Source organism: Haliotis asinina, chromosome 16 (genome assembly GCF_037392515.1).
Source record: "Haliotis asinina isolate JCU_RB_2024 chromosome 16, JCU_Hal_asi_v2, whole genome shotgun sequence".
NCBI classification, from domain to species: domain Eukaryota; kingdom Metazoa; phylum Mollusca; class Gastropoda; order Lepetellida; family Haliotidae; genus Haliotis; species Haliotis asinina.
In genome coordinates, this window is record NC_090295.1 from 4,342,924 (window position 1) to 4,361,300 (window position 18,377).

At 40.5% G+C, this 18,377-nt stretch overlaps 1 protein-coding gene across 10 annotated transcripts in view; it reads left to right on the top strand.

Moving 5' to 3' along the window:
• LOC137268678 (arginine-glutamic acid dipeptide repeats protein-like) overlaps window positions 1-18,377 on the top strand; it is a 137,234-nt gene that overhangs the window by 40,495 nt on the left and 78,362 nt on the right. For 2 of the 10 annotated variants that reach the window (XM_067803278.1, XM_067803279.1), the window contains exon 1: window positions 7,164-8,062. The exons of the other annotated variants lie outside the window; for them this stretch is intronic. The gene's annotated coding sequence lies outside the window, so the exon portion shown is untranslated. Of the gene's footprint in view, window positions 1-7,163; window positions 8,063-18,377 lie in introns of those variants that run through there. 10 annotated transcript variants of the gene reach the window in all.

Consider the following 18,377-nt stretch of genomic DNA (forward strand, 5'->3'; position numbering starts at 1 on the left):
GACCCTGTATTGACATCAACATCCAGTATGATCCTGTATTGACATCAACATCTAGTATGACCCTGTATTGACATCAACATCCAGTATGATCCTGTATTGACATCAACATCCAGTATGACCCTGTATTGACATCAACATCTAGTATGACCCTGTATTGACATCAACATCCAGTATGATCCTGTATTGACATTGACAGCCAGTATGACCCTGTATTGACATCAACATCCAGTATGATCCTGTATTGACATCAACATCTAGTATGACCCTGTATTGACATCAACATCCAGTATGACCCTGTATTGACATTGACAGCCAGTATGACCTAGTATTGACATCAACATCCAGTATGACCCTGTATTGACATTGACAGCCAGTATGACCCTGTATTGACATCAACATCCAGTATGATCCTGTATTTACATCAGCATCTAGTATGATCCTGTATTGACATCAACATCCAGTATGATCCTGTATTGACATCAACATTCACTATGACCTAGTATTGACATCAACATCTTGTATAACCCAGTGTCATTACAAGTTTCTGATATCAAGTGGCATAACCTGCTATAACAGAGGCTTGTGTTCCATGCAGGGAGAATACTGACCCGGTTTCCTTGGTTACATCCTGCTCTTCATCAGTAGAATGCAAAGCACTGCCAGGAGGTTATCATAATGTTACACACGAAACAATGGTGCATCTAATAGGGCTTATCTATCTCAACACAGCCTCTGCAAGGAAAGGGGCACTTATGGGTGGGATCAAGCAGGTTGGAGTTATCTCCCTTTGCTCACTCACTTTAAGCATGTGCGGCACTGTAAGGTTTTATGTCACAAATATCAGTTTATTGTTTTATTCTGCTTTCTTTGTTAGTAGTGGGATGTCTGTGGTATTCATTGATTTTTACAGTTATGTGCTAAATTACTGGATTTTCTTGCTTCTATTACAGCAAAAATGCTCGAAATGAATTTGAATGTTTTGGCTCACTTCGATGTGTAACTGGTAATGAAATATAAACTCAGCATGGGTTTTTTGTTCATTGTTTCATACAGCCAACATCAAGCATTGCTGAAGCTGCATTTAATGAAGTTGATGGCATGGATCTTGAGTAGTGAAAACCCTTTCATAAAGTATTATGTACTGAACATATTCATTTTTTTCACTTCACTAATACACTAATGAATTCAACTGTATCGATTCCAGTTGGTTTGAAATCCGATGACATGTAAGCTGTGTCCATGCTGCTTGGCTCTGTGCCTGACTGGGGCAGAGGCTTCAATTCAAGTCCCTGCATTGTGGCAGTTAGATTATTCAGGGTAGGAGATTCTATAAAACATGGCCATTATTTTGTCATTTATGCAGAGAAGGATTTCAAATAGCAAGCACTTGCATTATATCATCATTAAGCGAGGTGCACTGGTGCTATAAAACATGGAATTATATTGCCGTTATGAGGGCGACCATGATCGTAGACAACTCGCACATTACTTTGTCAAATATTGGGTTTGGAAGCAGCGTGAATACAGTGAGTAGGGATATTGTGTTGATCTGTGGATTCTTTCATGGGGCAGAATTGAGGCACAGAGGGGGTGATTCTTAGACTGTTTGCTGTGATGCATGCATGCATGTGTGTGCATGTGTTCATATCAGAGTGCTATCGATGGCGCTGTTGCAGGTATTATTCCAATAATGTACGAGATCAGATATCTGGGTGTATTTTGATATGGCAATCAGTGGTGCAGAAATAGTTGATGATCTATTCCCTTTGAGTTTATGAATATATTTCATGCACTGCCCCACTATTCAATTATGAGATATTATCAAAATGTAAAACTGATGTAAAAATATGAAGGCCAAAAATGTTTTTGTTTGCAACATCAAGAACTATTCTGAAATCTGCACCTAGATCATCAGCCTGTTATGAAAATTCATAGTTATTATATATGAAATACATATTCACCCATTCAAGTGTTCAATATCACACAGTGTTCCTACAGTTCCATGTCCATGAAATTGATGTAATAAGCTTTTTTCTGTGTCATTTAGTTTTATTATTTGCAATAAACCATTCACATTCAGCATTTGTTGGGTCCTAACCTGGGCGCCATTGTCTAGTCCCTGGCAATTCATGGGAGTTTTATTGGCAATTCATGTGATATAATACATAGATGACCAGCACAGCCTATTTCCTCTGATTTAACTATATTGTAAGCTTATGAAAGATGAAAGGAGGTATATTGAACAGACAGACCTATTTATTTGTTTCTGGTGATACGGACAGACCACAAGCTGTGAAACAGGCTGCAAGAGCAGCTTACTAGCAAACACACTGTGTTTATTGTTTGTTTATTGTCTGTTTATTGTGTGACTACTGTGTGACAATCTCCTGTGGAGCACAGCTGGGACTGTGCTCAATCAAGCAGAGCTTGTTTCTTATGTTCTGCTGAGCAGAGCTAGGTCCTTGTGTTGTGCTAAAGCATAGCAGGCCCATTATGTTATGCTGGAGAAGAGCTTGGTCTTTGTGTTGTGCCAGAGCATAGCAGCGTCCGTGAGTTGTGCTGGAGCACAGCAGCGTCCTTGTGTTGTCCTGGAGCAGAGCAGACCCCTTCTGTTGTTCTAGAGCAGAACAGGATACTTTTTGTTGTGCTGGAGCACAGCAGGATGCTTGCGGGGTGCTGGAGTAGAGCAGGGCCCTTGTGTTGTGCTGGAGTAGAGTAGGGTGCTTGTGGTGTGCTGGAGTAGAGTAGGGTGCTTGTGGTGTGCTGGAGTAGAGTAGAGTAGGGTGCTTGTGGTGTGCTGGAGTAGAGTAGGGCCCTTGTGGTGTGCTGGAGTAGAGTAGGGTGCTTGTGGTGTGCTGGAGTAGAGTAGGGTGCTTGTGGTGTGCTGGAGTAGAGTAGGGTGCTTGTGGTGTGCTGGAGTAGAGTAGGGTGCTTGTGGTGTGCTGGAGTAGAGTAGGGCCCTTGTGGTGTGCTGGAGTAGAGTAGGGTGCTTGTGGTGTGCTGGAGTAGAGTAGGGTGCTTGTGGTGTGCTGGAGCAGTGTAGGGTGCTTGTGTGCTGGAGTAGAGCAGGGCCCTTGTGTTGTGCTGGAGTAGAGTAGGGTCTTGTGGTGTGCTGGAGTAGAGTAGGGTGCTTGTGGTGTGCTGGAGTAGAGTAGGGTGCTTGTGGTGTGCTGGAGTAGAGTAGGGCCCTTGTGGTGTGCTGGAGCAGTGTAGGGTGCTTGTGTGCTGGAGTAGAACAGGGCCCTTGTGTTGTGCTGGAGTAGAGTAGGGTCTTGTGGTGTGCTGGAGTAGAGTAGGGTGCTTGTGGTGTGCTGGAGTAGAGTAGGGTGCTTGTGGTGTGCTGGAATAGAGTAGGGTGCTTGTGGTGTGCTGGAGCACAGCAAGATCCTACTGCCGGAGCATTGTGTCATTATGGAGCAGAGCAGTTTCTTTGTTTTAGAGCATAGCATTGTCTTTCTAGTCTGTTGAAAACTCTCCTAAAAATGCAGTTTTGTTGCTAGTTATTGACAATCAAACATTTTAAGAAATATTCAATAAAATATGTAGCATTCTTTATGTACCAGCATCATTCACAACTGAACATGTAACACTCTTTATTTTCTGGCTAATCACATGATAAACTTTGAAACAAGTTGTCCACCTTTAACAGACAAACTTTATCTGAAAATCAAGCCAACAGCTGAGTATACATAATGTTTGTCTGACGTCACACCTTGTATTATGGTGTCATTAATCACTAAACCACAGCACTCCAAAAATGGATAATGTCACACAAGCTGTTACAGTTATTTATCTTCGAACAGAGGGGACAGAAGGGGAAATGCACAAGGACGAGACTTTGTAGAAAAGGCTCTTTTTGTACAAATTTGATTTTTCAAAAGAAGGGCAGTCCTGGCTTTTCTCATGTGAGGCCATGTTTAGTGATACTTATTTTAGTATGTAGCTTCCCATACAATCAGTGAAATCACAACTATTTAGCTTCCAGAATATTTCAATATTTATTGCAAGACAGACACTTGTATAGCAATATATATTCATGCAGTTTTTCTCTCTGACATCCTGAGCATTGCACTGGCAGTACATCCCATAGACTAATGCTTAGTGTCTGAATATATATAATTTTGATACATAAAGTGAACCCACTTGAATTGAAAAGGAGCCCCAGTTAAACCAGAGATTCACAACCCTAGGAAATCTAGACTTCAGTGCTCCAGATAAAAGCTGTATCGGTGTATGTATGGATAAAATGTATGTATGATATGGTAGGAAATAATTTAGAAAACGGAGCAGATACTCACTGGTGCATGGTCTTAGAATCAGTTACGGATGTATTTATCTGAAAAAGAATTGTTTTATTGTTTATTGACCTGTTTGCACAAGAGTAGCAATGTCGTGGTGTATATATGAAGCAAAACACAAGATTACTGATACTCCTTTGAATTCCATTCAGTACTCTAAATGCAGTCTTAAGATTTTCCAGTATTTCTGTATTGAGAAAATAAGGAGTATGTACTCCTGATGTTGAAAAATTATCTTGAGCCCTGACCCTTCTTAGTACCATAACAGATAGTGCCAAGAATGAAATCGCAATAAATCATTTTTTTAGCTTTAGAATTGCGGAAAGGGCAAGACAGTAGGGAAAATATTATGGTTCATTGACTGTGAGACAGACAACTCATTCTCCCAATATATGTGCCTGATAAGGAAGGATAGTCTGAAGACACATGATTTGACGTAAGCTTTCAAAGACATGAGCAATTTTTGTTTCCTGACTTCAAGCTAAATGGAAATTGATTGGTCTTGTAAACTATATGGTTAGTTGTGCACATATTATGTTACAGAGATAGGACAATGTATATTTGTTATTGTTATAAATTTGCAGAGATTCAGTTGTGAAGGTTTAGGCATAATTCATTTCAAACTGGCAGTCTATATTGTTTTGAAAGTTTCACATTTAGCATGTGATGTTTAGGTTTACATAGTACAGTGTTTGTTTTAAGTTGAGGGAGATAATGAGATGCAAACACCTGATTTTGATAGAAGCAGCTGACGCCATTATAGAATTTACCACACATCTGGCTTGTTACCTCCCTTTATACTTCAATGCTGCGAGATACAGTTACTGTTTACGAGACTGTCAGCCAAAGTTTGACTCAGGATACAGGATTCTGGCAAGCATATGGGAGGCAACTCCTCTTGTGTTTACCACTTCCAGACAGTCAGCATAAGGTTGAACCAGAATATTGCCTACAAGAATTTACAGGATTCTGGCATGCATAAGGGAGGTAACTTTCGTTGGGGCCTTGAACTTAACAATTGGTATAGGTTAGCTCTTCAGATTTATGTCTTTCTGTTATATTTATCATTGGCTATTAGTAATGTTTATTTAAACAGACGAAACTGTATGATGAAATGTATTAATGTTTCAGGTGTCAGTTTCGTCCTCCAGTTTTTATCACTGTATATGGTAATGATCTATGCCTATATTCATGATATTCTACAATGTATCAGCTGTCATTGTTGACTAGGTCTTTGTGACCTGTACATCCCCTAGAGACATCAGCGCTGCATCTGTTACCCCGGACTTGAAACAACACAAACCAGAAATATTGCTGTAATATTTAGGAGACGACATTGTCAAGTATTGAAATTACCATCCCAATGATTATGAATTGTGGGGATATTTTGTGATAAATAGGTTTGCTTTATTGGTCACAGGGAAATTCATTGTGAATAATGACTGCATAAAATATATTTATCTATGGTCGTACATGACAGACTCTGTGCAGCTGGTGTCAGCAGTGAGCCTGAGCCTGGAGCCTGGAGCCTGGAGCCTTATGATGGCAGAACTGGAGGCTGGATGGGAATAGTGCTGTGATATTTTAGAGACATTAGGGTTGTCGAGGCACAGAAGATTGAATCCTACAACAATACAAATTAAAATTTGATGTAAACAATTACCTCAATGAGGTCATTGGAGGTGTTGGAGTAATAATTCTTGAACATTTAAATAATTGAACATGTACCTATGATCTATCTAATATTTCTGTGCTGATAAGTACAATCAATGTTGTAATGCAAGATTTTCTTTGCTCGAGCTCCAAGTTTCAGTTCAAGCTAAGTATAACTGAGCTGGGTTTAACATCACTTTGAACAGTGTTCATATTACATCACAAGGTGTCATTTTTGTGTGTCCTTCCCAGATTATATCCCTGGGAAATCTTAGAAGCTGCAAATTTCATGTATACACATGTTTAAAATGCAGTCCTTACGTCTAGTGTTTAATTGTGTTAGTGGAGAAATTATTTATGGACAATATGATAAACTGCTGTGATGCTCAATTTTGTAGTTAAACGCTTGGTGTTTGTCCAAGCCTATGATATATACAATTTATTAACTTAATATTCTTTCAGTCTGAAGCATTTTATATTATTATTCAGTACAGTGTGTCATCCACTGTGTTGATTGCAGTTGATATCAGGTTTGGTAGTCACACTTCATGGGAATTTTGAATAAATATATATTGGCCAGCTGTGTGAAATGTGCTTGTGTGCTTTACCCAGTACAGCACTCCGACAATATTGCTTGTTTGGTTTCATTTCTGTTCATCCATTACTGTCTTGGGCTTTTCACTTGAGTATAGAATGAGCAATTAGCTATACACAAACCTGTCAGACTGATGTTCATACCACCTCATTATAAAGCAGAATTGGGAATCTGCCTTTGATGTCCTTGTCTGTCCTTATAGTGAGGGTCTATGTTATATTTTTGTTATACTCCAGTGTTTGATTTTTACAGCTTATTTTTACATATACTGAGCTATATTTCTGTCTGACTGTGGAGATGGTGTGTGTATGAGCAATATATACCTTTTAGCAGATGTGATTTATTGAGGTATATTTGCCTAATAGAAGTACTAAGCATCAAATGAAAAAATGATTACGTTTTATTGATCAGAGGGACTTTTCCTTTGTTGGTGCCGGTGTAATCACACGGCAGTTTCCCCCTTCACCTTGTGGCTGTGAGCAGGGTTGCAGGAAGGACCTGCTACGTCCTTTATGAGGCAATAAAGCCGCTAACACAAGGGATTTGTACCTGAGAAAGCATGCATGCTGGTGAGGTCACGGGTCAGAGGTCACCTTCCCTCAGGGGTCACAGGTGAAAGTGTAGAGCAAAGCAGACAGGGTTTGCTGTTGAAAGTCAGGCAATCAGAGTGAAGGCAAGTGGACGAAGCAGACGGACAGAAATATCAGTGGGGAATTTCTCTAACTTAATATACATCAGGATTGAGTGAAGTTCCCTTTGTCTAGAGGCTTGGAGAGCTGCGTTGTGGTAATGAATTGCAACTAGTCGTCAGCTGGGTGTTTGTGTTGCCCTGTTTAAGGTGGACACAAAGGAGCTTGTTGGAAAGGTGGTGAAATCCTGGTCCTCAATGCTGAGGAGAGTTGCGGCTGGCGGCCAGCGAGGTGAAAGAAGGAGTTAATTGCTAGTGTTGACATGGAATGCAGGCTGTTGTATGAGGATACAACTTAGTGGTGGGTCAGTGAGCAGACTGACAGGCGAGGAGCTGGAGACCCACGGCTGTGCTCAGGACATTTGTGTTTCAGTGCTGTGATTCCAGAGAATACTTAATGAGACTTGCCAGGATATATCTGCTCATAATTCCCTAACTCCTGTGAGATACAGCTTGGTTGAAAATCACTTGCTTATCAATTGCTCAGTGGGATATTTTGAGATCCAGTGAGGTGAGGAAGTGTATTAGCTGGATATTACCGTTTCACACAGAGTGTTGGAAGAGAGCTGGATGTTACCCTTCCATCAGTGTTAGAAGGGAGTTGGATCTGTTTCAGCCAGTATTGGAAGTGATTGTGAGGTGGCTGAGTGGACCGACAGTTCCGATGCATGCCTGTTATAGATGAGTCCAGAACTGACCCAAGTGTGTTCAGTCCCACCAGCAGGGGTCAAGGGTCCGTCATATAGCTCCACATTCTGCCTTGAGTAGCTGCTGCTGATAATTACTGGGATCTACTAAATGTGCCTGGATAATCAGTGTTGAAGACAGGTGAGGAATTCTGTGGTGTCAACATGCCAGTGTAAGTCATGGCTGGCTGCCTGCTTGACAAGGTGTGGATCTCACTTGCCTTGTTTGTTTTGTTTGGCTGATGTTTGACCTGTGTTACTTGCTGAGCACCTTCGAGTCCTGCTCTGAGGTTGCCTTACCTGTCTTGGTCCCCACGTCATGCTTTGCCTGTCTTGGTCCCCAAGTCATGTTCTACGTGTGTTGGTCCCCAAGTTTTGTTCTTGATCCCCGAGTCATGTTCTACCTGTCTTGGTCCCCGAGTCATGTTCTACCTGTCTTGGTCTCCGAGTCATGCTGTACCTGGCTTGGTCCCTTTGTTCTACTATAATTAAAGCCCCATCTGCAAGATTGCTATTGTTTCACGTCATAGTCAAGAATTAGGACAATGTTTTATGGTTCATTCAAAAACAATGTGGTGAAAGTTTAAAGATGCCAACTTCTGTAATATGTGTCCAGAGTATTTCAGCTTAAGAAAAACAAGGAAACAGATCGTTCACTTATAATGGAGCAACAGTGTACATTTGTTCTCCGAAACATTGTGTTCCTTACATTACACATGTTGACATCCTGAAACATTCACCTTTCATGTCAGTCACTTTATAGCGATGGTATAGATTTTGATACTCTCAGAGGAATATAAACCCCTTTTCAGTTTCTTTTGAAATTCCCGATTCCAAACTTGTGATGTTAATGCAAAATCTTTAGCATGTATGTGTTTAAAAAACATTGATGCCAAATTTCCTTGACACTTAAAAAGCCATAAAACAAACTTCCATCAAATGGGTGTTTTGTCAAGCACTGTTGCGATAATTTCATTGCAGCACATCTGAATAATAATCTTTTGTATGGCTCATATGTGGAGCTTGGTTGTCCAGGAGCAGATGTTCCACACCTGGGGGTGGTCTGTCCTGCATCTGGCCCCTTCCTCAAGGGGGGCTCAGCCACTCCCCTCCTCCACTCATCCAGGAACCAGGAAATTGGAGGAAGTTAAAGAAACTCACAGAATTTGCAGTTACAGACCTGATGTGTAGTCCAGACTTGGACCTGTATCACAGATATACCTTGGTGTGGATCTGTATCACAGATGTACCTTGGTGTGGATCTGTATCACAGATGTACCTTGGTGTGGACCTGTATCACAGATGTACCTTGGTGTGGATCTGTATCACAGATGTACCTTGGTGTGGATCTGTATCACAGATGTACCTTGGTGTGGACCTGTATCACAGATGTACCTTGGTGTGGATCTGTATCACAGATGTACCTTGGTGTGGATCTGTATCACAGATGTACCTTGGTGTGGATCTGTATCACAGATGTACCTTGGTGTGGATCTGTATCACAGATGTACCTTGGTGTGGACCTATATCACCAATGTACCTTGGTGTGGACCTGTATCACATGTACCTTGGTGTGGACCTGTATCACAGATGTACCTTGGTGTGGACCTGTGTCACAGATGTACCTTGGTGTGGATCTGTGTCAGGATGTACCCTGATATGGACCTTTATCACAGATGTACCTTGGTGTGGATCTGTATCACAGATGCACCCTGTCATGGACCTGTAGCACAGATGTACACTGACATGGATCTGTCAGGATGTACCCTGACATGGACCTGTAGCACAGATGTACCCTGTCATGCATCTGCATCAAGATGTACCCTGTCATGGATCTGTGTAAAGATGTACCCTGCCATTGATATGTGTGAAGATGTACCCTGACTGGATCTGTGTCAAGACGTACCTTGTCATGGATCTGTGTCAAGATGTACCTTATGGACATGTATCATGATGTGGACCTTTATCCAGGATGTACCTTGTCATTTACCTGTATCACAGTTGTACGAAACTCATCTTCACTCTTTCATTCACTGACATCGATCACAGCCAGTGGTGTAGCAATGCAGTGATCCGTATTACATTCCGATATGTGATCAACAATGCATTCTTCTACAAACGCAGTGTCATTACCCCTATATCTTGTACATTAAATTATGTTGGTATTAAAAAGCGCTGACAAAGTGTAAACCCAAATATAACTTATGTTAGGAAATGTTATCCCCAAAATAACATATTATACTTTCTAAATAGCATTGTGTAATCAGATTCCCTGATACTTCTGTCTCCTCCAGCATTTTCATCTTTCTACAATGTGTCAACTTCAGTGCTTAAACTCAAGAAACAATTAATGCATCATTGTGGTTCATGTGTACAGAGAAAGAAAGTCAGGTGATACAACAGAAGTGTCATATGGCACCAATGTTACATGGATATGTGTTGTATCACACCCCTATGCATTGTAAAACTCAAAGTACTGGTAACCAGTTACCCTGACGACATTATGTAGTTTCACATTCCAGTGACAGAAGGTTCCACACTGTCATATTATCGCATACAGCCACTTACTGTCGAACTTGTACCCACTAAGTGTAGCTTAGATGCAAGCTTTGATTGACTTATGTAGAACAATGTGTGTTCAGTACGGCCCATGGAGACAGAGATGTTTTATTCTAGGCAGGATATAATCAGCTTATACTCCAGACAGCACTGTAGCAGAGACTTCATGCTGTCGTGTATGCTGTGTAGAGGATAACAGGGAATGATTGCTATATGAGCTGTATTGCACATTGTACTCTGTATGCTGTTTAGCATGGAGAGTGGCTATCAGTGTGCTCCGAGACCATGCCTGAACAGTGACTGGTGAGATCTGCTTGTTTACACTTGCATCTGTCACTCAGCAAGGTCTACCTGCTTCCAGACAGCCTGTGTTATATCCCAGCACATGCTGCCAATCAAAAGTTTACACTCACTTAAAACTCCCACAAGATTTTATGTATATATATATGGTTACATCGAAGCTGAATTTCTCCACTAATATGAGGGAACCAACTGCAAATTTTATGCAGATAAATAACATGCAAATCATGCATCAAATTATGGTAAATCATGTGCAAATACCATGCATGTGAACAAATGTCTTTTGATGTAAATATTTGTTAAAAATTGCCAGTATTCACTGCATTTCTTCATTTATTGAACTCATAGCAATACACTTTTCGGTGTTTTAAATTTGTTTAACAAACTGTTGTGTAAACAGTACCTTTAAACTGTAAGGAATTGCAAAATCTAGTTTAGAAGAGTTCATTGAAGTAAGTGTCTACATTTACACCAGAGAGTCTAAACTTTTAATATATAATACATAAATAATTATAATTCATAACTCAAGCCGTCCTTTGGCCAGGCTGTGACAGTGGTTTGTCTGCTGCTCAGGAGCTACATCATCAGAAACAGCAGTTACCATCACCCTTGCAACATCACCCACAGTCACAGCTTGGCTTATCGTTCTAGATCTCTCTACAACTTATCAGTCATGAGGAGCCATAAACAACTTCAAGAGAGCCTCTAATTTACATATTTTCAGTTATGTACTAAATGGCTACAGAAAAGATTTGCATTATTGACTAAATGGTGAACAGTTTTTGTTCCCCACCCTGTTTCCAATGAATAGCCTAAATGATTGGCCTATATGCATAACCTACATGACTGACCTACATGACAGGTGTATTATGACTGGCCTGCATGACTGGCCTACAGCACTAACCTATACAACAGGCCCACACAACTGACCTGCACGACTGACCTACAGCACTAGCCTATACAACAGCCCCACACAACTGACATGCACGACTGGCCTACAGCACTAACCTATACAACAGCCCCACACAACTGACCTGCACAACTGGCCTACAGCACTAGCCTATACAACAGGCCCACTCAACTGACCTGCACAACTGGCCTACAGCACTAGCCTATACAACAACCCCACACAACTGACCTGCACAACTGGCCTACAGCACTCGCCTATACAACAGCCCCACACAACTGACCTGCACAACTGGCCTACAGCATTAGCCTATACAACAGGCCCACTCAACTGATCTGCACAACTGGCCTGCACAACTGGCCTACACAACTAATGTACATAACTAGCCTACAGGACTGACATACACAACAAGCCTACACGGCTGGCCTGCACTACAGGCTTTTAAGACTATCCTGCACAACTAGCGTACACGTCTGCCAGACATGATAGGCCTACATGACCAGTACACATGACTAGCCTGTCACAGCTGGCCTACACTCTTGGCCTCCATGACTTGTTTCAGAACTGGCCTGCATGGATTATCCATGCAGCTCCATAGCTTGTTAAACATTGTGGGTACAGGGTACAAAGATCTGGGCTCTAACTAAGTGTTTGTTGGTCTGTTCCGTGTCCTATAGTGGAGGAGAATAGAAGGGAGTAAGTATGCAGACTCTCACTGTGAGATCAACTCACATAGAGTATGAGAGCACAATAAGCTGTAAGAAGTCATACAATTGGGCAGGCTATAACTGCATTATGAAGCGGGTGTATTATGGGCGTATCAACATGTTTCTCTGTTCATGTCACATGAGATATGTGACACCTGATGAGATATGTGACACCTGATGTGGTGAGTATACTGGGGTTAAACAGCTAGAGGTGGAATAACAGTTCTTGACATGAACACAAGCTAATCTGACTGTAGACGGTGTAGTTGAGTTAACAGGAGTAGAGAGAATTCACTGAGTGGGAGGGGAATTGATGAAGTAATGGATGGTCGAAGGTTTGTGGATGTTCCAGTAAAATGCTGATGGTGTTTAATTTGTAATAAATAGATTTGGGTGTTGCCAAATCTCCACCACACATTCCTCCCATGGTTAGTGATAAGATTTGTCGTGAAATATTTTGAAAAGATTGAAAGTATGTTTGAATAATTAAGCTTGTCTGCCAGCACAAGAACACAAGTAATTTGTAAATGGCTGTCAGTGTGTTGAATGTTGTGCCAGGGTCAGGCTGCTGGGGGTTAGAAACATGCCAGCTTATTTATCACCCAGAGATCCTGTGTACAGACTTTTCTTATTGGTGATACAGGTTTTGTTTGTGGGTTGGATGTACATCAGGGAAAATGTTGTCTCATGGCAGGGGTGAGACAATGGAAATGTTGTCTCATGACAGAGGTTAGACCAAGGAAATGTCTCTTAGACAGGGTGAGACCAAGGAAGTGTTGTCTCAGGGCAGCGATGAGATCAAGGAAATGTTCTCTCATGGCAGAGGTGAGATCAAGGAAATGTCTCACTGCCAGGGTTGAATCAGTTAAATGTTGTTTCATTACAGAGTGAAATAAGGGAAATGTCTCATAGCCATGGTTAGGTCAGTTAAGTCTTGTCTGATTACAGTCAGATGAAGGAAATGTTGTCTCATAGCCTGGGTTGGATCCAAGAAATATTGTCTCATAGCCAATGCAGATCATGGAACTATTGTCTCAAAGCCAGGGCAGAAATTTACTACGCATTGAAAAAGGATGTGTGTTGGCTTTTTTAATACAGGATTCCAGGCAGCAGGGTCTGTTATGGATCAGTACCTCATGGCAATGTCAAATCAGCCAGGATGTGATTATGTGTGTACATGGACCCCAAGCTTTCATTAACTGTTTACAACCCTTGGGTGATTGTTATTGAGCTCTGTTGTGTCCCATACATAATCCATATTGGGGATTGTATCGGTCCAGTGAACCTGACTCTTAGCATGAGAGGCCAGAAACTGACTAGCCTTAACAATCTCTTTGATCTTGCGGAATGCGATTAAATGAATCAATTTTTTCCTTTTTACCCCACTGGTACATGTTACGGATTCCCTTCTTGTCAACGGTTCAACAGTTTTGTTCATGAATTGAAAATACATTTTAATCATTTTGAATATGAATTTTTCAAAAATCCTTGAGCTAAAAACTGATTTGTTGGAATGGAGATCTGGCTCACAAGCTTTGAGCTATTTTCCAGATAAAGATGCCATTCCTTTAGGATATCATCAGCACCAATTTCTTAAAGCGTTTTTAAGGGTAAAACTGTAAGCCATATTATAGTATGCCATATTATAGTAAGCCATATCATGTTTGTGAAACTGAGAGGTTTGCTGGGAGAGGGGATGATGGCCTTCATACTAGGTGGCAGTTGCGAGTAAAACAAGATCTGTACACCTAGTTGTTAAAGCTTGTAGCTACAAGTCGTCTTCACCTCCTTCAAGCTATGCCAGGGTGATAGATCTTAATATACACAGCCATAGTGGCTGTTCAAGGGGCTATTTATCATACTTACTGATATAAACATCCCAAGGTGTAAGGGTCAGTGAGATACTCGTCTAATCATGTACACTTGTACACACAGTCTTATCACTTACGCTTGTTGAAGTTTGACTGGGCTAGACAAATATGGCTGGCTATGGGAGCTTCTTGCACAATGACAGCTCACAGCCGTGTATTGCATGGCAAACATTATGTATGTGATCTGCTGTTTGATCTACATATCAATGATGATATAATTATTCACGAGGGATACACACCCATGTGTGAACTTAAAGCTATGGTGGCAAGGCAAGTAGAACAACAGGCGATAAACACACAGGCCCATGTGTTCACATGCAAAGAATATGCAGTACGGATACCAAATGGAAGCAATTGAGTAGTGCCACATGCTGACAGTTTTGCTACTTTTTGTAACGATTTCAAGATATATACTGCTCAAACTGAGTTAAGGAACATGTTTAATTGGAAGGCCAGAGCATCCCACCAGCCTTGGCTTAACTGTAGCTGGTGTGTACGATAGTTTGCAAATGTAGCCAGTTCAGTGATGGGTTTCTGAAAAAATGACAAGTCGTGAACAAACACAGTCAATCATATAAACTGAAACAATGAAAAATCAGTACGTTAAGTTCATTTTTTCAAATACTTCCCCAAACCCAAGGATAGACCATACTTTACAAAAATAGACCATAGAGGATGGTGGAAGGGTTATGATTAAGCGACTGACTAAAGTAACTGACAAAAATGTAATGGTTGTTCCTGCTGATTAAATTTAAACATCAGTTTTCTCATTGAGAATGTGCATTTGTGTCACTTTAAATTAGCTGATGACAGAACTGCATTGGATATATATCAGGGTAGGCTATTGTAAAATACCTGAAACAGGTATGTTTCTGTTTCGATATCTCTTCACTATACGAGTTTTAGCAGGCATTAAACTTTATAATGCCCTTGTGACAAGTCTCAGTCATACCTACATTATCTTACTGTTTGTCTGATCATGTCAAAAGGCTGTATTTCAAAGCGCCTTAACAGTTGTCTGTGTTCCTCGAGCCTCAACTCCAGTACTACTCTTCTGACATGCTGGTGTAGATAACATCAACTGTAAAAAGTTTCGTCTAAACAAATCTATGTCTCCACGACACCTTTATTGCAGTTAATATTTAATTCTTCCATTTCTTCAACTGTTGTTCAGGGTTTAAGTAAATTCATTTTTCCATTGATTGATTGGCAGACATGCTTGTCGTGTTGACGCTAAGGTGACAAGAATGTGGATATAGCCTAGTCCTTTGTGTTGTAGATAACAATCAATATTGACTGTGATATATGGTCGGTTATTGCTCATTTCTACATCAATATAACTCCCCTTAAGGGAGTTGTCGTTGGCATTACTCATTATATTCTTTGTGCTGTTATATAAAGATTCTTTTATGGGTGGTAAACTCTCATGACCTCTGATCTCAAGTGGTAGATATCTGGATTTATACCTCAACTAGTAGATTGCCTTCTGGTTTGTCAGTACTGGTAAATATTCTGTACATTATGAAATAATGTGAAAAATTTGAAGGTCCTGACCTCGCGTAAATAATGTGACTCATTATTTTATGGACATACTTCAGTATATTATCATGCTCATTGTGCATTCCGGGATAAACTGACATATATAACAAAGGTCACACAAAACAATGGAACTCAATTCTTGATGTCCAGTATTTCTTGTACACTCTTGTGTATCATGAAAACCTTGTGTGATACACTCTTCTGTGACATAATGTATCATGTAAAACAATGTGATGCACTCTTTATGCCATTTGTGTATCATGTAAAACCTTGTGTCCTGCATCGATCAATGTGTGAAGCATTGCAGGGAAATCCAATCTGATTTATAAGTATCCAGACTTCATGGCTGTCTGACACACAAACTATTTCCTATCATATACACTGATTGATTAATAACCTGCACTCAGTACTTGTGAAGGTTACACATGGCAGAGTCACTCAACCTGCTGAAGCAGTCTATCTCCTGCATTTCATAATCAATACTTTTGTAGAATGTTGGTGATCTCAAACATGGCATAAAAAACAGTTCATGTTTCATAGATGACTTCTTGTTCGATAACCATCTGTAAACTGATCTCAAAGGTTGTTCACTGCTGGGACACCAAGGCTGTTGATGATGCGCTGTACATGGCGAAGGTTGCAGCGGTGAATACGTGCATTTATGAACGAATGGCGAGAATGTAGCCGAGTTCATACAGGTACTGAGTTCCATGTGCAGCACATTCCCCGCGGAAGAGTGGTGATCATGGATATGTGCTGCCCGGTCTCCCAGCTAAAGGTGAACACAAGACTAAGTAGCAGCTGGCAGCGAGGAGTTGAGATTTGTGATCGGGGTCAATAGTAAGTCGACTGCAGGGAGAACGCTGGCTGAGTTAGCCAAGTGTGTAAATACGCCACAAAGACATCGCTCTCTCGATTAATAAGGTGGCAGGGACCGGGACAATGCCAGCTAATGTTGTGTGGATGTAATTTGTATGATAGGTAACAAGCCGCCTTGAGCTTGACAGCAGGATATAGGATAGAGTATGGCGAGACACAAATCAATACCCTGTGATACTTGACTGATAATTGGTGTATCCACAGGTGGGTGATACGCGACAGTATCATCTGTTGACCCGTTGAATAATGACTCTGAATACTGCGCAATGTTTCCTAATGACATTTTTGGTTGTTGTTGGGTAAACATTAAATTTTAGAAAAGCAGGAATGAAAGGTTGGAATTAATTCTTATAAAGTTTCTCGCAGAAATCGATATTTTTTTGTTATTTCCTTCTGAGTAATTCCTCCGGGGAAAATGTGGAAATAATGAGACTATGATGTGTGTAAATTGTTTGTGGCAAAGATTGTGTATGGTTGTAGGAAAATGGCATACAAGTCCCTTCTTTACGAGGTAATCAACGTGTTCATGTTGCCACGTCTTCTAACATGTCCTTTGTCAGTGAATTTATTACTTCTATTCTGGTGTGTCCCCATTACCTCATTACTGGCAAGAAAAATCAGGATCCCAAAAACTATTCTTATATCAAATGCACTGTTAGTACATTTGATATTTTATCAGTTTTGTTTCAACCCCAGTTTGATGCTTCCAGTGAAAACACAGGAAGGTCAATGTTGTGTTTGATTGGTGTCTTACAAAAAGATACAAATAACAACTTTCGTTCACTTTCTTTTTACTGATTCTTTCTGTAAAAGCTGGAGTTATTTGACTGGGGCTGTACGATACATTAAACAATCAATTGTTGAGTATCCGATAGCAATTACTTGATGGTAGAAATGAAAAACTATCAATGCATCAGTGGGATATGTGACTATCAATGGTTAAGTAATTAACTTCTGTTGACAAATATGCAGCGCAAAATACAGGAAGTACCGGATTTGTTCACTTTGATTTAGATTGCAGATTTGCAGCTTCATTGAGTTTATGTTCTGAATTTTAACTTGACCAATAATTAACAGACACTGAAACTACTTTAGCTTATTTTTATACAATAATATATAAACTATACATTCCTTTGTGAAGTCACTTAAAATGAGACAATTGAAGGAGAGGAAAATAGAGAAGGATTATTGTGAGATAGGCAGTAATTCTTCTCTGGGGAATGAAATCTTTCAAAATTTCCCACCAGCCCATAGGACCAGAGAGTGTACAATAATTTGTGGTCCAGTCTGTACATCACTGGTCCAAATTAATATTTATAGATTAACGTAACTATCATTATAGGATTCACTGGTGACCAGGACCACTGCAAACTTACCATTTAGTGGTCCTGATGAATTTTCAGTAGCCATGGACCACAGGACCAGTGTAAATTTTGCATACTGTTACTATGAGATAGGCAGAAGTAGTAGTTTCGTAATAGTAGTAACACCAAAACAAAGATAGGAAACTGTCGTTTGCAGAAGTATTAGACGGGTGAAAATATACATTATGATAGTAGGTTTATAATAAACGTTAAAACAAAGAAAGGTAACTGTTGTCTGGCTTGAGAAGGCCATTCCGTGACTCAGGTTCCATTATGTGATCAGTGAATGCCAGGATTTATGGCAGGGGCTCTGTGCTGCTGCCCACGTTAG